The sequence below is a fragment of the Perognathus longimembris genome, chromosome 5 (assembly GCF_023159225.1).
Source record: "Perognathus longimembris pacificus isolate PPM17 chromosome 5, ASM2315922v1, whole genome shotgun sequence".
In the NCBI taxonomy this organism is placed as follows: domain Eukaryota; kingdom Metazoa; phylum Chordata; class Mammalia; order Rodentia; family Heteromyidae; genus Perognathus; species Perognathus longimembris.
This window is the reverse complement of record NC_063165.1, coordinates 65,690,878-65,713,290: the sequence shown is the minus strand read 5'-3', so window position 1 is coordinate 65,713,290 and position 22,413 is coordinate 65,690,878.

Below are 22,413 nucleotides of genomic sequence, written 5' to 3'. Positions count from 1 at the left end.
CCCAAATGCTGTGGTATTTCATTGTATTTGAATTGAAAATATGTTCAGAATTGGAATATGACACTTTAATTATGCTAACAATTTTGAATTTGTTCTCGTGGAGTCACAGTTTACTTAAATATGTATTTATTTCTAGATGACTCTTACAGTAACTCATCTATTATTGACTTCTAACTTAACTATATTGTGATCACAGAATATTCTATGTGATTTCAGTTCTTTGAAATTTGTAGAACTTTGCTTTGTTGCCCATTCTGTGGCAAAATTTTATAGTGTTTCAGGTATACTTGTGAATAATATGGGGGGAATGGCTCAAGTGGCAGAGTGTCAGCCTTGAGCAAAAAAGACAAGTGAGAATAAGAGGATTTAAATTAGAGACCCAGTATGGATACAAAAAGAGAAAGGGAGAGAAGGGGGAAGAACAGAGAGAAGAGAAAGCAAGAAAAGGACTGAAGGAAGAGAGAGGAAAGAAGGAAGGAAGGAAGGAAGGAAGGAAGGAAGGAAGGAAGGAAGGAAGGAAGGAAGGAAGGAAGGAAGGAAGGAAGGAAGGGAGAGAATATGTATTCCTCAAGGTTTAAATGTGCTGTTGTATGTGTGTTTACCAGTGCAATTGCTGTTGTTATCCCAGTGTGTTCTGATTTTTCTAACTGCTTGCTTGATTGTTATAAAGAAAATTGTATTCTACTCTTACAAAATCATTGCAATTTTGTCTATCTCCCTACTGCTAATTGTTGCCTTACTTTAGGACTTTTATAGAAGTAGACAAAATTTATTTTAAAACATCCTTTTTCTTTAAATTTTACTTTATCTGCTACTATGGCTAAAACAAATGATTTGCTCAACTTCTATTTCCTGTGATTGTCTATCTGTATATTTTATTTTTATTTATTTTTTTTAGAAAGAACTTTTTTAAAAAATTTGTTTGGTTGGTTTTGTTGGCCAGTCTTGGGCCTTAAACTCTGAGCCTGAGCACTGTCCCTGGCTTCTTTTTGCTCAAGGCTAGCACTCTGCCACTTGAGCCACAGTACCACTTCTGGCTGTTTTCTATATATGTGGTGCTGAGGAATCGAACCCAGGGCTTCATTTATACGAGGCAAGCACTCTTGCCAGTAGGCCATATTCCCAGCCCCTATCTGTATATTTTTACGTATCACTTGTAATTAGAATATACTTTTGCTGCATTTTTCTAATATTTTTCTTTTTTTTTTTGGCGTATCCTGGGGCCTTGAACTATGGCCTAGGTGCTGTCCCTAAACTTCTTTTCTTCTCAAGGCTTTTTTTGTGTGTGTGATTAGTTGGAGATAATAATCTCATTGGCTTTCCTGCTCAGGCTAGCTTCGAACTGCAGTCCTCAGACCTCAGCCTCCTGAGTAGCTAGTATTATAGGCATGAGCCACCAGCATGCCTGGCTGTTCTTTATCTTTTAATTATATTATTTAGATCATTTATCATTAATAATTGATCTATCTGAATTTAAAACTGACATTGTTATGTGGATTTTCAATTTTTTGTGGTGGCTTTGCTTTTTTTCTGTTCCTTTCTGGCTTTCATTTAAATGGATTTTTTTTTATTATCCTGACTCCTAAATTATTTTATAGTCAATATTTTTAGCCATTATTGTATGTAATACTGCATGTATTATTGAGTTATTCAAACCTAATATTAATTAGTTCTTTTATGCTCTATCCAGATAATTTTTTTTTCTAATCCTGGGGGCTTGAACTCAGGCTTGGGTACTGCCTCTAAGCTTTTGTGATCAAGGTGAAAGATCTACCACTTGAGCCACAACTGCACATCTGGCTTTTTGGTGGTAAACTGAAGATAAGTCTCACAGACTTCCCTGCCCAGGCTGTCCTCAAACAATGATCTTTAGATCCCACCCTATGAGTAGCTAAGATTACAGGTATGAGCCACAAGCTTCTGGCTTACCCTGATAATTTGATCTACTAATGCTTTATATATTTTAACTTTATTATCATTTCAATTGATTATTTGATTCTATTTATTCTTTATTTTCACATAAACACCATTACTTGGATCATATATAATGAAATGTATAATATAATAAAATAATACATTTATAATATATCATATATATTAAGCAAACAAAATAGTATTATGATCCTTTTGTATAGTCAATAATTAACCAACCTTTGGCAGTGGATAGATCTTCACCTCAAATTTGATTTGAATGTCTAAGCTGTTCATGTCATACACATCAGGAGGATTTTGTAAAAGTTTATTCTTAATGAGACAGTCTTTGGAGAGCAACACAGACTTACCAAATGAGTCCAAAACATCTTGAGTATTCAGAAACACAGATTGATTTTTGTTGTGGTTGGGGGGGGCGTCTAGGTGAGGATTCCTCTACATAGTCTTGAATAGTTTAAATCTTTTTTTGGCACAAGGGAAGAGGCAGCAAGGCTTTCATATTGGCTTGTTTACTTGGGAACAGAAGGAATAGGGCAAAGAATAAAGCTTGAAAGCTTTCAGCCATCCAGCATCAAAATATGGAGTCAGATTCCTGATTACCATAACATTCCTGCTGCTCTTCATTACTTCCTATATCACCAAGCTTCCTTCTGAGATCTTTCTCCTTCTGCCAAAGAATATCCTTTAGATTTTATTTGAGTGTGACTGCTCACACTCAAATGTGAGTGATAGATAGTCTTGTCAATCTGAGAAAATTTTTTCAGATGATGTAAGGTTGTTTTCTTTGGACACTTTTATGATGTCATTTCGTTGCTACTTAAATTCTTCTCTCTGCTGAAGAGTTATTTAGTTGTCATCTGATCATTGGTAAAAGGCAATGTGCTTTCATGGCTGACTTTTAGATTTCTTTTGCCATTTCTAAGTTTCAGTTTCATCATTTGGCATCTTTGTGTTCTTGAATGTATAACTTGCTGTCCTCCAGTATTAGGAAGTTCTCAGTATCATTACAAATTTTGTTTCAACCTAATTGTATCTTTCTTTCCTTTTCCTTCAGCCTCATTATTTCTATACTTTCTTTCTAAGACTTCATTTTTTTTTTTTGGCCAGTCCTGGGCCTTGGACTCAGGGCCTGAGCACTGTCCCTGGCCTAAGACTTCATTTAATATTAGATATTCTTATTGTTTCTCTGCATAGGTAACCTTCTTTTATGTTTTTTTTCTTTCTTAACATTTCATGTGTATAAGCCTCACTGCAGATAGTCTAGTTAATTAAACCTCTCTTTAGCTACATATAATTCTTTATACCCATACACTGAATTGATAAATTATGTTCTTGATTCTTATTTCTCCTGCAAAAATTGGTTCATCTTCTTTTATCTCTAGGATATTATAAGAAGATTTATCTTATAATCTTTAGCTAATTATGCCAATTTCCCAAACCCCAATTGAGTAAGTACTATTGCCTGTGATTTCTGTTAGTTTTTGCTTGTATTATCTTTCTCCTACTGTGACTATTTTTAGATTATATGCTACACATTAGAGCTCACAACAGTTGACTGAAATAATTTGGTACACAAAATAATATTATCTTCCTCCAGGAAGACAAGCCCTTTGACAAAGCATCATCTATTTAGAGCATAAGCTCTCTGAGTACCTGAAGACTATCGTGAGGTGGTAGTACATTAATTTTTAGTTCAGGACCTAACATAAATCAAGGTTCCAAAACGAGAACTGTCTACCTCTAATTTATCCTACTCCAGCTTGCTTGACTGGTGTACTACTATGAAAGCCTTGCCCGCAGCCCTGAATTTGCTGATTAATTTAGAGATGGATTCTTGCAGACTTCTCAGAGTCTTTTAATTAGAAGTTAAGACCACATACATTTGGGTTCATTATTGGGAAGTATTTTCTTATCCCTTATTTTTTCTCTTTGATAGGAGTGCTATTTATTCTTTCTGTATCCCTTGTTTATCTTCGGAGTTTTTGGAATTGTTGAAGAGAATGTTTGATTCTTTCCCAAATATCATTTGTTCATCTCTTTCTCTTGTGAAATTTATTCTTTCCTGAGTTCCTGTGCATGTGGCTGACTTCCGTTCTCATTTGTGTAAGGCTCCTTTAATTATCCTAGGAAATGCTGGTTAGTAGTTGTGAATTGTTTTAGTTTGTGCTTTCCTGGGAAGTCTTTATTTTTCTATTGACTTTAAAGGATGATTGATGCTATAGGGTAATGGTTTATAGTCAGTGAAATGCACCATGCACACTTGCCTGGCTATTAGCATCTCCACTGGGAGATCTGATGTTAGTCTGCTGAATTTGCCTTTGTAAGTTAGCTTTTTTTCTCTTGTAGCTTTCAGTATTCTGATTTATGAAATGGGAGATTCTTTTTTTAAAAAAAAACCATGTTACTCCTGGAGCTTGCACTCATGACCTAGGTGCTGACCCTGATTTTTTGTGCTCCAGGTTAGTGCCCTACCACTTGAGCTACAGCTCCATTTCTGGCTTTTGGTGGTCAATTAAAGATAAGAGTCTCACAAACTTTCTTTCCTGGGCTGACTTCAAACTTTGATCCTCAGATCTCAGCCACTGAGTAGCTAAGGTTACACGCATGAGCCATTGGCTTCTGAAATGAGAGGTCCTTTCCTGTGCATGTCTATCTAGGGCTCTAAGTGCCTCTTTTACAAAATACATAGATGTCTATCTTTCTGTAAACCTGGAAATTTTTCTGCAATGATTTTATTGAGTAGACTTTCTGTACCTTTAGTTTGTATCTCAATTCCCTTTTCTCCCTCCTCCTTTTCTCCCTCCCTCCCTTCCTTCCTTCTTTCCTTTTTCTCTTCCTTTTAGACAGTGTCTTCTGTAGCCCTGACTGGCCTCACACTTGAGAGTCCCTGCTTCTGAGCACTGCAAATGTAAGCATGTGACACCATACTCAGATGCATTTTATTTCACTTTTTTTTTTTGCCAGTCCTGGGCTTGAACTCAGGGCCTGAGCACTGTCCCTGAGCTTCTTTTGCTCAAGGCTAATGCTCTACCAGTTGAGCCACAGCACCACTTCCATTTTTTTCTTTATATGTGGTACTGAGGAATCAAACCCAGGGCTTCATGATTTGCTTTAATGGTGAAATGTTAAACATGTTCACTTAGAATCAGAAATAAAAGCATAATACCTAATGTTAACACATATTAAACTACTAGCAGCTAAATCTGAAAAACAAAGGAATAAGAATTACAAAATAAAAAGAAAAATATTCTTTTTATAGATGATATTACACTTTAAAATGAATCTAAAAGCTATCTTTTTTATTTACTAGGAGATTTTGGCAAGGTTTCTGAATATTAAATCAATGTAAAAATTGTATTTATGCTACATCCTAAATGTGATAAAAGTATATATATATATACAGTTATATTCAAGTTAAAAAATAATTCATATCTCAGCTAGCTACATATATAAATTCCAGACAGATTAAAATTTCATAATAAACAGAAACTATTGAAATTTTCATGAGAAAATTTGATGATCAAGAATTATTTAGAGAAGATATAAAACACTAACTATAAGGAAAATACTGGAGGAGTTCTCTGCATAAAAATTTGAAACATAATGGTCTGTTCTGGCACATGGCTGTAATCCTTGCATTGGACAAGCTGAAGGAGAAGAATTTCTGCACTACAAAGACCTTGTCTCAAAAAAACATTTTTAAAATTATATTCAGTCATGATAACAAATATGCCTTTTGACTCTAATTCAAGTCAGTAGACAAATGAAAGAGAATTGAGAAGCTAAAAATTTTTAGCATTATGTGTCTAACACAATTACTGCCTTGGTAAAATAGAAGAGCTACAAATCTAGAGAAAAGTAATGCAGAGGAGTGGTTTTCTCTCTGTTGTATTCTGATTATCCAGGGATACAGCTGCTGTTAGGAAAGTTGTTCAGACATTAAATATTCACTGAAAAATCACTTCGGGTTTTCATTTATACCAAATCCATATAATCCTCAAATCATAAACTCTTTGCTTCTTTTCATTTAATTTGCTCCACATCTAGAAGGCAATACCCAAGACCTAGGACATAAAATATACCTCTAACAAATTAGTTAACCCTACAACCTGTAGAACTTTGGGGAGTTCAGGTAGTCAATAAAGACTCATTCAACAATAGCCATAGGAAAACAAATGTACAATGTAAAAAGAAATTATATTCATGAAAGACATAATCTGAGAAGCAAAAGGCAAAGACACAATCAGAATACATTGGGAACATGTAACCAACAGAGGACTAGGATTAAAGAGTGTAAATATTTTGGGGTGGGGAATTTAACTCAATGGAAGAGCACTTGCCTGGCAAGTGCAAGGCCATGACTTTGGTCCTCAGCTCTGAAAAAAACAATCAAACAAACAAACAGGTAGAAAGTGTAAATATTTTAAAATTGTTCCTTGACACCTATAAATAAATACAAAATTTACATATAACTTGAGGGGATGTGTGCAGTTGGGATAAATGGAGGGAGGAACACTGGAAGGGGTGACACTAATCAAGGTGCATATGTTGACTTAAAACCACTTAGTATAACTATGTAAAGATAATGAAGTAATTTTTAATTTTAAAAAATTACATATAATTTGGAAAAGTGCCCCCAAAGAGAAACATAGATATTTACCAGAGGAAGGCATATTAACAGCCTATAAACTGTTACATGCAATATTTGAACAGAAATGTTGAGTTCTGGCAAAACCAAGTGCTATCAAAGTTGGGAAACATTGAGGACTGGCTGAATTTTAATAAGTGTCATCATTGAATAAAACAAATTAGTTAACAAACATTAGTTAATACATTTGAAAGTGAATTACCTGTAGAACTCTGGTTTTACTGCTTGAATGAATGTACTCAAAAATATTTACATGTGTACATTGAGAGACATATACAACAGTTTTTAGAAGCATGGTGTAAAATGGCTAATGAAACAGAACCATTACCCTGTAAGCAAATGCAATAAATAGCTTTGATACAATCAAATGCAGCAGTAATAAGTGAACACTACACACATCGACTTGTTGACACATACAAATCATGAACTTCAAGAACGTAAGTCAAAAACATACATATAAATTATATATATATATATAATATGATTTTCTTTATACAAAGTTCAAAACCATGTAAAAACAATGTTCAGGGATTGTGGTCAGTAATACCATTTATTCAAAAGATTTACTATTCTTACTGCCTTTGCTGTGGATGACACTTCCTGTAAGACTGATGTCAATCTTGGTCATGCAACTGCCTTGGGCTAATTAAATATTAGCAGACAAAATACATGTCACTTTGGAAAAGAAAGTATAAGTCATTCTCCTCCATCTTGCACAGCATGGCATGCTCCTGGTAAGGACTCCCATTTCATTTTCAATTCTGGAAGAGAACATAAGGAATTAAGCTTCAACCCACCTCCAGTCAATGTAGAAGTGTGTAACAAAAGCAATAATTAATCCTTTGTGTTATAAACAGTTGATACCTAGACGATTATTACTCAAAGCAGATGCTACCACAAGACTCCTAAAGTCTATGCCTTGAGACAGACTAGTGGATAGCAAGAGAAGTGCTGTTAGGGGCTGGAACGGTGCAGCCCATTATGCACAGGAAAGAGGAATAATGAAATTATTGCTGTAAAATTACTTGTAATATTCCCTGTGACCTTAAGCAGAAAGATTGGGAAACAGAATATTTCTAACATGTTTTGGTTGACATTGGTTTCATCTGACATGGTGGTACAGAAAGATTTGGTCAGTCTGTAAGAGAAAGAAATAACATTTTTAAAAGTTAGAAAGTTGGAGTCTTAGCAGTTCATAAAACACAAGTTATTCTTACAACAAAAATCAAACCTGAGAATAGTAACTTTGGCTAAGAAAAGCTGACTCAAACTCCATTCTGAGGAAGCAGGGACCAAATTGAAGGTGTTAGGGGTACTGGTTTTGTATTGATGATGGTGACAAGTAAATCCATTTGGGTCCACAAATGGCTCAGAGAAGTTTGATAGGCACAAAAGTTGAGGGAGACAGAGAACTGGTTCTTTTTTTTTTTTCTTTCCTTTTTGGTGGTACTGGGGTTTGAATTCAGGGCCTTGTACTTGCTAGGCAGATGCTTTATTTACATCGCAGATGCCATGTGTCTTTTAATTTTTTGCATTTCTTAATTATAGAGTTGGTATACAGAGATATTACAGTTACATGAATCAGTAATATAATGAGTAATGAATACAATTCTGTTTGAACCATGTCTCCCCTTCAGTCATTCCCAGTCTTTTCCTCCTGTCCCCACCTACAACATATTCAATTCATCTCCCTTCTAGTGTCTAGTATCACTGTTCTATTCATTCGTATTAGTTCCACATTTTATGTGCCCTCCCTTGCCCTACAAAATACAAACTAACAAACAAGACAAAAGGAAAAATAAACAAAAACAGCAACAATGGAAACTAAAGAATGTCTCTTGTTTCCTTTTCTTGGCGTTCATTTCATAGAATATTATTTTATATGATCATCTGTCCATAGCTATTGAGCCTTTGTATAGGCTCCTTTAGTGTCTTTATGTTAATGACTAGAGTCATATATAATTTATCATGTCCCAGTGTGTGTGTATCTATATCTATTTCTATATCTATGTGCATATTTATTTATTTCAGTCATTCAGTATGTTTACTTGTAAATTGATAGGCACAGTCTAGTTACCACAAATGATGGAAGCCATGCAGCTCTGGTTTCCTTTGCTTAATAAATTTTTTTTCAAATCTTCCCACTTCCTTTTCAATGGCACAATATTATGGTTGATATAGATGAGAATTCCATTGTGTATATATGCCATATTTTCTTGATCCATTCATCCACTGAGAGACATCTAGATTGATTCCATATCTTGGCTATGGTAAATAATACTGCAATAAACATGGTTGTGCTGGTGTCTTTAGCATAGTCTGGTTTGTCTTCCATTGGATAAATGCCCAGAAGTGGGATTTCTGGGTAATAGGGAAACTCTATGTTTAGTCTTTTAAGGAACCTCATCCATATTGCTTTCCAGAGTGGATGGACAGGTTTACATTCCTACCAACAGTATAATAGGGTTCTCTTTGGCCACATCCTCACCAGCATTTGTTATGGTTAGTTTTCCTAATAATTGTTATTCTAACTGGAGTGAGGTAGAATCTCAATGTTGTTTTAATTTGTATTTATTTTATGGCCAGAGATGTTGAAACACTTCTTCATGTATTTATTGGCACATGTCTTTTTAAATTTTGATTTTGTTATCTATATAAATGAGTTTGAATTGAACATGCCAATTTATGAGTACAATGCCTTTTGATCAATATCACTCCTTCCATCATTCAAACTAAATGTCCTAAGAAAGGATGGTGTATATGGTTATTGGTGTGAAAACTGATGAAGCTATTGAGAAAATTAAACTGCCAAAGGAGCCATCAACAGATTAAAGGAGTCTGAATCTGTTTCTTGTAGGGAGCAAAAGAACCTAAGCATTTATATGGAATTGGTATAGGTATCCATCAACAGATGACTGGCTAAAGGAAGTATGATATACTTAAACAGTGCATTGCTATTCAGACTTAAGGCTAAAACTGGAGAAGATTATCTTAAGTGCAATAAGAAACAGAAAGAGAGGTACCACATTTTCTGTATTTCATACACACACACACACACACACACACACACACACACACACAAACGTGTGTGTGGGGCAGCTAGAATATTGTACCTGAATATAGAATAGAGAGGAATTGAGATTGGATTGAATTAGTGAAAGGTTGAAAGAGGAAGTTTGAATTTGATCAGTGCACGTTGTATGCACGTATGGAAATATCCACTTAACCTCATTAATATATACAATTAGTACATGCTAATGAAAACATTAAAAATAAAACCAAATAGTAAAAACAGAAAATCTTACCTCTCAAAACACCACATTCTCCATTCCAATGCTCTTTTTCAAGGGGGCTCAGTAAGGATGACAGAAAAAGATACACTGCCCCCAGAATGAAGGCAGCATTATCTCTACCCAGTGACAGAAGGTAGCCACCGAGACAGAATGAGTGGAATCCAGAGTTTTCCTCTGCTCATGCGGGAGGGTCCTCACATTTGAGGAGTGGCATTTCAGACTTGGTGCACTTGCTGATGCATTTTAGTTTTAGTTCATTGATTTCCTTATAAAGAGGAGGCATGGTTGGAGTAGATGACAAGTCTGTCACAAAATCCAATGATGTACACCTATGTGCAGCTGATCATATAGAAAATTTATCTAAATGAACTCCAGGAAATATGGACAGGAGATTGTTTTCTTGTTCTTTTGTCTTGTTTGTTCACTTATCTGTCTTGGGGGGAGGCACAGAAATGATGGGACAAAGGGTTAACAAAAGCAGTAGTAATATTCACTAGACACTATGTTGAAAATGAACTGTACAACTTGTGGGTGGGGATGGAAAGGAAAAGCTGGAAGAGAATGCGGGAAGGAGTGGCAATGTTCAAAATGTACTCTTTATTTGGCTTATATAACTGTAGGTCATCTGTACATCACCTTTAAAATAACAATAAAATTGCATTTGAAAAAGAAAAAAACTCCAATGCTGTGATTAGATGCATTATTTGGGATGTTTTATTTGAGGACGGGGAGTCTATTATTATGCGGCAAGGTGGGAGTCCATTTTTGTGCCCAAGAGAGCAGACAATATTCAATTTTATTATTATTTTCTATCTGACACTAATTGCTTTTAAGCAGATTATACATCATTGCATTTTGCCACGTGCCCTTCGCATCAGTCCCTGTGATATATCTTTTTCATTGGTAATAAGTTCGGCTAATGAAACAATGGAACGTCCTAGTAGCTATAACATCACATTATTTTCACAGTACTCTTTTTCATTTGCTATAAGACAGAGAACACTGCTTCTCTCGCTTGGGTTCTGGCCTGAAAACTGTATAGAGCAGAAAAGGAATGCACTCAGAGACACAAAAATCCTAAGCCTCGTGTAGAGATGAGAAAAAACCCCAGTCACATAAGTTATTACTGTACTGTAACTTAGCAAAAGCAGACTGATACACAACAATGAGAAGGTTGAAAGGGAAAGAAAGTAATTTTAAGAAAAAAAATAAGATATTGGTTATCTTTAGTGAAGAGGCAAGGAAGAGCTCACACATTGTTGGGCTTTGTTGTTGTTTGTTTTGCTAGGATGGAGGCTTGACTTCAGCGTCTCAAGCTCTCCTTCATGCTTCTCTCTCACAGAAGGCTCTCTACAATTGGAGCACACCTCCACCTCCAGCTTTTTGCTGGTTAATTGGAAATCAGAGCCTCCACAATTTATCTTCCTGAGGTAGCTCTAAAACTTAATTCGCAAGTCTCAGGCTCCTAAGTAGCTAGGATTATAGGGATGAATCTCTAGCACCCTGCTTTCAGTGTAGTGGTAGGTGGGTGCTCATTTTATGCTTCTTTTACCTTCCAAATAACCTAAATTTGTAAGTTATATATACTGTGTGCACATGTGCTGAAATATACATACCTCTATATGTACCGTACTTAATTATGCTTTATATATGTAGATACAGTCTACTTTATAATTATGAAATAGAATAAGTATACTAAACATGTGAAGCACTAAACCAAACAGGTACTTTGACCAATGCCTCTTTCAAAAACTACACTATAAGGACAATAGAGGGACCAGACAACATAAAGTCAAGTACAATTTTAACTTGACCGAAAGACAAAATCTAGACTGGTAGCTTGGGAAGCAGAGTCTAGGTGATTTAAGTCAAATTACTGGAGAAAAGCTTAGGAATTACAGACGCAATCCCTCTCAAGATGGGGGCTCAGTTCATGCTGGGTGCAATTGAGTACCTCACTCACCCCTGTCTTTCATCTTTCATCCCAAGTAGAAGAATTACTGTTCCTTCTGCCACCCTACAGAAGACTGCAAGTCTCTCTTCAAAGACATTGAACTGTAGCCTGTGTGGTGGTTCATACCTGTAACCTCAGCACTCAGTAGGTGGAGGGAAGAGAAACACCAGTTGTAGTTTAGACTACATAGTGACACCATGTCTCAAAATATTGAGAGAGACAGAGACAGAGAGAGAGAGACAGAAAGAGAGAGAGAGAGAGAGAGAGAGAGAATGTTGAGCTCCATGACATCAAGCAAAGCTGATCATAGAGATATTATTTTAAAGGGAAAAACACAGAGATCAAATGGAAATCCACAATGAGAAATGCTTCTCCATTTTTATACTATATAGGCAGAATTACTCTGAAAGAAAAAGGTGCTAACATGACAAAGAGATGAAAGAGATCATTCCTCCAAGCCTGACACATTCCTAAAACATCAATGGGAGGGATCCTCAATTCATTCACAAGTATTAGAACAAAATACAATAATGTGTGTGTGTGTGTGTGTGTGTGTGTGTGTGTGTGTGTGTGTTTGCCAGTACTGAGACTTGACCTTAGACTCAGGGTCTGGGTGCTGTCCCTTAGCCTTTTCTGCTCAAGGCTGGTACTCTACCACTTGAGCAACCATGCCACTTCTGGCTTTCTGATGGTTAATTAGAGATAAGAGTCTTAGAGATTTCCTTACCCAAGCTGGCTTCAAACTGTGATCCTCAGATCTTAGCCTCCTGATAGTCAGGATTACAAGTGTGAGCCACCAGAGCCTGGCTTACAACATTTCATAAGTGGCAAGTATGTGGCCAGAACTGCTCTATGTTTTGGATATACCAGAAATGAATTATCCCTTACTTCCTAAAGATATAGTGTCCAAGGGGACAAGTAATTAATGATTATAATGAGCACTAACAATAATATACATAACATAATATATGTAATAGTTAATAATATAATAATATGGGACAAAAGTATAGGATAAAATATGTAACAACTGCTCTGCCATCAATAGCAACCAATGACATGTATATGTGATACCAAATGTGAATGACCTGTCCTTCCAGTGTCTATAATATAGTAATAACCTCCTACTCAAGGTTTGGTTATTTCTATTTAATTAGCAACAATTTTAATAATTGCTAAAATAAAAAAAGAAGCTCCCAGGAGGCACACTTGCAAGAGGCTCTGTCCCTGCAGTATTAAAACAGCTAAATTATAATGCCATCTTGAGGTCAGCTGACATGTCAAGCTATTTAAACCCAATTTGCTCGACTGATTTTCCACACTTTAGTGTGGGTGCAGATGAAAGAGGAATGGCAGAAATAATCACCCAAATTTGGATTTTTTGATCACTGAATAATGCCACAGCGTTCACTGTATTTTAACATGAATGTTAAAATTATGATTTTTTTAAGGAGTAGGGATGAGAGTGTGCAAAACGTTGAATGTATGTTTTTTTGAGACAACAATGTTAAGACCTAGCACCAACATAGAAGTCCCTCCCCCCTTAACTGCAGGATCTGGGGGTCTTACATTTGGATTATGGAAGTGAGAAAGGATAGGATCTTAATGAGGATTTAAAGAATCACCTACAGAGTGGAGATTAGAAAAGAGTCCTCCATGTGTTTTGAATTCTTTGAGACTATCTTGTACAAAGCAGCCTTTTTTTCTTTCCTGACTCTGCTCTTTCTGCCTCCCTTAGCCTCTTTCTTGCTCCTTGCCCCATTCTGAACTTGAAGGTGACCTGCTTCTTGTGGTTGGCAAGCCGTGTGTGCATGAGGGACCACCCGGGTGGACCTACCACCCTGCAAGTGCCACCGGTCCAGTCGGGTTCAGGAAAGCCCCCCCATTTGCAATGCTTTGTATTTTTGTTACAATTGTTCTTCCAGCGCTGGATGAAAAACATGGTCTGAACAATAGAGCTGTGTGAGATTTTAAATATCTGAATACATAATAATTTCACCCAGCTTTCAGAAAAAGGAAAAAAAAAAACTAAAAAAGTAAATAACAAAAACCACTCCTTAGAATGCGTGAAACTTAAATTTTAGGTCCATTTTGAAAGCATTTTCTTCTTTTTAAAAAAAATTTATCAAGGCTACTTGGCAATAAAACAGCATTTAATTATCTGTAAACGTAAAACCTCTGGAAGAGAGAATGTGGGCTGTGATCTAGTCAGAACTAGGATGAGGCCAAAAAGTGTTCAGTCTCGATGCTGACTTTCTTATCTGCGTTTCTCTTATTTGTTTTCTACCTTTATGTCCCTCTGCAGTATTTTTTTTCTCAATTTATTTTCTTGTCTACATGATCTTCATTTTCTGTTGCCCTTCACAGTTTTCAAAGTCCTCACCTTTACAAAGGTATAAGCAATTACCTTGTAAGCTAAAAAAAAAAAAAACACAACAAACCTAAACTATTTTGTTCAAAAAATAATTACTCAAATTTGGAAGGGTTTTTCTTTTTCAGTAATGTACATTGTAGTCACATTAATGAGATCACAGTTTATAGTGAGAGAGACATTGATAAAACATGCTCCATTTAAACCCAACGCTTCTGTAAATGCACCATAGACTTCATTTGAATAAAATTTATCCTATGAATCTGTTGCTCTTTATAGATTTTAAGAAAGTACTCAGCTCCTCCTGACAGCAGCAGGCAGCAAGCATCTCTTTAATTTTTTCCCAATAATATTGCAGTACTCCAGTACTCATTTTAAAGATAGATGGATTTTTTTCTCTCTCTCATAAAGAAGAACATTGTGGGGGGAAAAAACGCTGGATGTGATTTCAAAAAATGTCAAAATATGTCAAACGCAGATACCACTCAAGGGTTTCATTAACTGAAGCTTTGGTGATAAGTGTCATCTTGTCAAAGACCCACCCATCTCTTCCAATACATTACCAAATGTACTAATTTCCTTGCCGAGCTTGATGTTTATTGTATAGCTGAAATTGAAAATGGTCGGTAATGGAGTGAGCTTCAATCCAAGACCAATTCTGAATCTAAATTACTTGCTTCTTTCAATAGCATCGACAGAGGAGAGCTTTATGCACCTTGTACCTAATCAACCCTTACTGTGACCCTAAATTCAGCAATCTTCAGAGATTAATAATAAAATCCTCAGTTCAAACAATTATTTGCCCTGAACAAGTTGCCCATTTCTTATGCTGAGAATGAAAGAATGTGACATTATTTTTTAAGAGCTCTGCGTGTTGTGGCCCACCATTTATTTTTGATCTCTGACCCCCAAAGCAGCCTGATTGCAAATCCCACATGCTTACTTGAATATTTTTTGAGGATGAGGGAGGGGAGTTGTGAGGAGATTTCTTTGTTAGCATTTTAACATGCCAGTTCTCATTTCACATCCCCTCACAGGGGTTGTTAGCATAAAGTAAGTGAAATATATTCTATCAATATATTTTCCTAAGTTGTTAATAATAGAGAGCACTATTGATCATAGAAAACGTGATCTAATTCTGGCTTTGTACAAAACTACTCAGAGACTCTAGAATGGTTTTTAACTCTCTGGCAAAGTCAATAATATCTCTACCCTTGTTCAAAATAAAAGACATTCAGATAATGTCTTACTGAGGTTCAAACCATAAGTAATCTATTAATGAAATGTTTTTCTTACTCTTTACAGTTTAGCTTGTAGCCACTGCTTGACATGATCTGAGTAATATCAAATTCTTTCACTAATCGTTACAATACAAAGTATCCATTTTTATTGAATACTAGAGATTTTATTTTAATTTGATATCTTTCATCTTTTATGCTCTATGTACTTATCCTGTTAAGATACTAGAATGCCCCATTTCTGCTCTTTATAACATAAAGAGTCGGGTAAAACCTGGAAACATTTAGCCGCCCTAAGCAGATCCTTTGATTTATCAGTCAGGGTCATTCCCATGTCCAGGAATGGCTGCCCTAGAAACCAGGACAGATATTACCTCTGTTTCCTCCGGCTGTCTGCTTTCGGAAGGAAACTCTCCCTAAGGACTGTCCGGGTTGACAGAGTGAGTCTCCAGAAGAATCTTTTGCCTTTTGAGTGCATTTTTTTTCATGCCCAACAGCAATAATGGCCATCTAAGTATTGATTATATAATATGTCTGCTGAGGTGGCAAGTATATTATTGTTGCAAGAGGCTAAGAGGAGGAGAAACTAGGTTATCTGTGGACTTTCTCAGCCATTGGGCATTTCTTCCAGCAAAGGTCAATGTATAAAGCTATCTCCAGACCTTGTTTTACTTTATTCTGTGATTCCAATTGATGGCTAATACAATGAAATGGCCAGCATGTCCCATATCCTTTGAAAACAGTCTCATGTTTACCATGGAATGGGCATAATTAGTTCATCCTCATAAGGGGACAATAATCTCATAGAGGTCTGCTACAGGAGGAAGCCTAAGAATCGCCCAGAGTGTCATCGTATTAGAGTACGCAGATGCTAATTAGTGCAGGGAATTGGTTAAGTAGACATTGAAAGACAGGGCATAATCTAATACATTTTCTTTCATCCCAAAAATAAAAAAATACAATAGGTGGTATATAGTCAGTCTGCTGTGTATGGTAACAGCAATAAGGGCACTGAGCTTTTATTATAAACTGAATTACATTCCCTGTGTGGGGACACTAGACAGCCTATCGTGTATTAAGAATTCAGCTGAGATCACAAGCTTGCCTCACCTAAACCTTCTGTGATGTGATGAGAATGACTTTTGGTTACTGTACATCAAAGAGGGTCTAGCAGGCTAAACAGTCATTGATCCATTCTCCTCTTTCAAGTCCTCTCTTCAAAAATAGCTTTAAAGCAATCATCTAATAAGTGTCAGAATAGAAGATAGAAAATGTTAGTACAAGCACTAGGCCTATGTCTACACCAGCTAAATTTTCTGCAAGATTTTCAATGACTGAACAGGGTTTTTAGAGTAAATGCTATCATCTCCTAAGAGAGCTGTCATTGATGTGGAAACAATACAAAGATTTAAAGGGATTGAAGGCAAACTACTATGATTTGCTCAACTAGCAGATAATTGTGTTGGAACATGTTTGGAGTAACTTGATCTATATACAACATCTCTAGTATGTATTAGTATATATCTCCAGTATAATTAGCTTTGTGCTGATGTGCACAGGGTAAATAGTATTTGCACAATATTCATTCATAAAAAATTTACTTATTAAGTTTCCTTCTAAGATGAAACCATGTGAGTGACCAGTACGGTGGTTATCAATGCTTTCACAAACATTCTGGTTCTCTTGTTCTTCCTTGCTTTCTTTGAAGTCAGGTCTGGGCATAGGATTTGCTTCAAAAGGACAGTGAAACTTGAGACAAAGTGACTTCTGTCATTTCTCTCACTTCCCCTTATTGCTAAGGGAGGGAGAATTTGTCACATTCCAGTTTCCCTGTCTTATGGCTGTGGATGCATGTGTCAAGATGGAACTTCCTGTGACATGGGTTTCTGGGTCATTATTATGAACCTGAACTGGAAATGACCCTTCAGCAAGAACTAATCCTGCACTGAATGAAGCCATTGAAGCGTTGGCACTGTTGTTGCCACATCGTGAACATCCATTCATCCAGACAACACATATTTGACATGTACAAAGTATGTGCTAGGCAGAGTACACAAGAGTAGGAAATAATTGCTGGTTATGATTTGATATGTTACCCTTTATTATCTTTGTGCTAATTCCCTGGGAGTTAGATGCCTGTAATCCTAGCTACTCAGGAGGCTGAGATCTGAGGAATACAGTTGGAAGCCCGCCAGCCGTGGCAGGAAGGTCCATGAGACTCCTGTCTCTAATTAACTACCAAAAAAGTTGGATGTGGAGGTGTAACTCAACTGGTAGGTTGTTAGACTTGAGCAAAAAAAAACAACAACAAACAAACAACTCAAGGTCAGTACTGGGGCCCTGAATTTAAGCCACCAAAGTGGCACACACACACACAAACCGTAATCAACATTAATTAAACTAAGATTCATCTTTTCAATATATTTTTGAAATAATGACAGGAAACATAAAGAAAAAGCACATATTCATATACTAAAATAAAGCACTGAGATTTCCTATATTCCCAAAAGTCTATTGTTCCTTTTTTTAAAAAAAATTATATAACTTATACATTTTACTTACCCTGGAGTCCTATGTATAAATTCAGGTGTAGTGTGATATCATTTGCAGGGCATGCACACGTTTTTGTTTATTGTTCTTAACTCCTGTAATCCAGTCATATTCCAACTCTAGCAGGTACTTCCCAGATGTGTGCTCTTGAGGCTATGACCTCTGCTCAGCTCATTCTTCCTTCAAAGACAAGTTCAAATGTCTTCCCTTCCATTCAGTTTTCCTTTCTCTGTCTCTCCACAGCATCCGGTTCTATACTACTACTTAGCATTTATTTCTGTCTGTTTTATGTTATGATTGTTGTTTACATGAGGTAACTTCCTGCTGTAAGAATGACCCCTTCACACACACACATCAAAGCTCAGCACTGATTAGGTATCTCCTAACAGCCTCACCACCTCAGAGCTCAATACATGTTAATTGAAAATAGAGTGGATTTGAGAGATTTGTTTGGGTGTGATCATGGACTTCTTAAAACATATAGCTGCTCTGGCTTGGTATATTGAAGAAACAAAGAAATCTTTTCAATTCTAAGAAAGGAGGCTGCAAAGCTGATACTTTTGGCTACTCTTGAGGGAATTCATTCTCTCTTGGCCAAGGACCAAAACCTGAACACCCATCACACTTAGCTAATTTCTATTCTCCCCAGGAACCAAGACAGAAAAACAAAAGAGAAAGGAAGTAGGCATTTGAGAAGACTAACCCACCCACAAAGAGCCAGTTGAAAGGGAGAAATGAGGAGGGGATGACAGAATTGGTGTTTAAAAAAAAATTACAAATGAATGCAGAATTTAAATTACATTTGATTATCCATCTTCTTCACACCATACCAATAACTGTGGACTGGCTATCTCTTTCCAGAATAAGTCTTGATTGCTCAAAGCTTGCAGTTGTGAAGCAATGATGAGAACCCTCTGTGTGTGTGTGTATGTGTGTGTGTATGTGTGTGTGTGTCAGAGGCATTGATCTACTGTGGCTCACTCTGTCCTTCCCTCCTTCCATCCTTCCTATTTCCTCTTCCTCTACCAAGGCATCTGCTCCTTCCTGCAACTTTAACCCCAGAAAAAATAAATAGGAAAGAAAAGCACCTGGTTACCAGCCACACTGACCTATTCTCCACAGTCATTTTATAGAAAACCAACTTTGATTTCAAAAAGATAGAAAATTGGATCTTAGCTTTTCTCACAGATTTGCCAGCTATACCTCAAATGTTCCTTGATTTTAGTTTTGTAATCTTGTAAAACAGTTAAGTACACGTACATAAAATTATCAATATAAGGATCAAGGAGAAGAAATAATATTCCTAGCACATAGTTGGTACCTAATAAAATGTGCCATTGTTATTACCAAAAAAAATTCTCAATTATATTTCTTCTTCTTTATGCTCTTCCTGCTACAATGAATGCTATTTGCATCTGAATTATCTCAGATGGGACACAGAATGCAGGCATTCCTATGTGATTGTTCTACAGCTGAAAATCAAAGCAGAACTTTCTCACCAAAACCCCTCCTACATTTCCCAAACTACAAAAACCCTTCCAGTCATTCTCTGAGATCTGGGGAAGCCTGGGCTGGAGGCCGGCAGCAAATCTGGCATCAGTATCTAAGCTCATGGTCCATTGTTCCCTTAATTATACCTATGAAAGATTGTTTCTCCAACAACTCCAAATGTGTCACACCTCCTAGGTTCCACAATCAAGCGTAGTCCCCTCCATACGCCAGCTGGGTTGGCCATGTGATGTGCGTGGTCTCTAGGACCCAAGTCTATGTGACTTAGGCGGAGGCTAAGTGTGTCTCATGACTTGCCCTCTGGAAGTCTGTTGACAGCCTGTGAGGAGATGCAGCCTGGTCCAGCCTCTTGAGAAAGGAGAACCTCATAGAGAAGCCCAACCATCATGGATATCTCAGCCCAGCCTGGCCCCAGCCAACTTTTCCAGATGAATGCAGCCGCATGCACACACCCACGGGAAATGAGCAGAAACACTCTTCAGCCAACACACCCAACAGTGGAGGAATTAACTGTGATGTTGTTCTAAGCTGCTGTGTTTCAGAGAATATGTTATGCAGCACAAGACAAATTTCATAGTCCCTTTTATCTGTAAAATAGCAAGAAACTTGAGTTCTTTGAGAAAATTATTTTTATTTTCTATTCTATCCCACGTTCTTTTGCAACTACCATTTCTTCTGCACATGATGCTTTCCCTCCCTGTCTGTTCCTCCGTGAATCCCAGTGTCCACAGCAGGGGCTGGAATACACTAAGCATTTGATGAATGCTAATGAACATGTTTAAAAAAAATCAAAATATCCACACAATCTTCGAAGACGTTCACTAAATTCACTGTTGTTCTAGCTGGAAATTTAAGTTGAAATGCATTCATGTTATTGTTTTTAAGAAGCAAAATATGATTTTCATGAAACTACATACACATAATCAAAGCTACCAAAGAAAAATGTCCTAGCTTTAAAAAGTTCAATTTTTAGGAAAAATTAAGCTCAATCTTTCACCCCCTTAATTAGCAGCTTAGAAATGATGATACCCAGTGGCAGCAAAGGTTCTGAACTGTGGCACTCACACATTGCTGAGATGAGGGAACAGCAAGATGAAATTTGAGCAAAGTCATTAAAAAATAATACAATTTGTGGATGAGAATGTAGATAAGTTTAGCACTGTGAAGTTCTTGGTTCAACCTCCAACTTTTCCCCCATTCTGAATACAGGGATATTTGTTCCAGTAAAATTCCATTCTTGCAGGTTAGCCATTAAAAATTGTTCTAAATAGCTGAATACTCATAGCTCATATCTTTAATCCTAGATCTGAAATCTGAGGATCTCAGTTCAAAGCCAACCCTGGTAGGAAAGTGTGCAAATCTTATCTCCAATTAACCACCAGGAAGCCAGAAGTGGAGGTATGGCTCAAATGATATAGCCTTCACCTTGAGCAAAAAAAAAAAAAATGATGAGAGACTGACTCTGTCCAGGCTCCAGTACCAACACAAGTGTGCGCGTGCATGCGCTCGCGTGCGCTCGCGTGCGCGCACACACACACACACACACACACATTCAATTCTCATTACCAGGCACTTCGCTTAGTCGGTTCCGGTGTACCCATTCATGTGGCCACATAAAGTAATAGCTCCAAGGATGTTCATGGAAAATACAGAAAGGCTGAGACAAAATTTACTATGTGCATGTATGCATCTAATGCTTTAAAAAGTAGAACGGTATAACTGTAAAATTGCAAAGAACTATGGGTCATTTCCTTTTTATTCTCAGATTTTATAAGCCATACTTTTTATAAAATTTCAAATAGACATGTTTTGATATAAAAACAACACATATGAAAACCTAGCATCGTGGAAGCAATTTTGATACTGGTTTCAATGTAATACTCTACCAGAGTGGCTGATGCCTGGCTGTAGCTGCGGTCTCTCTCTCTCTCTCTCTCTCTCTCTCTCTCTCTCTCTCTCTCTCTCTCTCTCTCTCTCTCTCTCTCTCTGACTTCATGGTGCTTCGCCATCTGGCCTGTGCCATTTCTTTAATCAATATTTATGAATTTACTTTGCAGGGGTTTTGTGGATCATTGTACCATATACACTTTTTTAAAGAAAATAATTTTGTCAGTATTACTGATATTCATGCATGAGCTTTTTGCAGAGGGCAAGTAGCTATTTATATTGAGAACTATGCCTCATGATGGTAGTGCAGTTCTATTTCAGGAGAGAGGTAACTTATTCCATTTTGAGAACTGCAGCCTAGAAAAGGATTTCATCCAAGTACGAGATAAATCCCTAAAAAGAAAACCACTAGAGTAAGACTCATGATATGATCCATGACATCAACTATATTTTTTTACAGGTTGGAAAATCTCCCAAATCCCTGACCCTTGGGATTTTCACAAGGTCTGGTCACACATTTCCAAATATATTTCTGCTGGCATGATTTGTTTTCATCATAAACTCAATATGCCTAAAACAGACCTCACCCACCCTTCTGATTTCTGTGTCCCTCATATCAGTATATATTTTCTGAGTCAATAAAATTCCAAATTTCAGAAAACCAACATTTCTCTCTCCAAGTTAAAAGGTGCTTTTCTTATGTTATGTGAGTTAACTAAATGTCCCCCCAAGTTTGATTCTGTACCCTTGCTGCATTCAACCTTGCAATCATCAAGAAAGCATCTTGTATGGAAGGCAAACTGCTCCTCAAGTGATCAATGTCTTCTTACTGTCATAAAGTAAGCAGCCAAAAACTCAGGATACCACCTTGTTCCGGTTTGGTTCCAGAAATAAAATGATAACTTCTTCAGAATTCCTCCAGAGACACAGATTGAACTAATGATCAACCAGACCACACCTGTTACCTGAAACTGTTTTAATTATGCACACCTTTCCACCCTCTCCCCCACTCCCAAGTCTCCCGGTTTAACCTA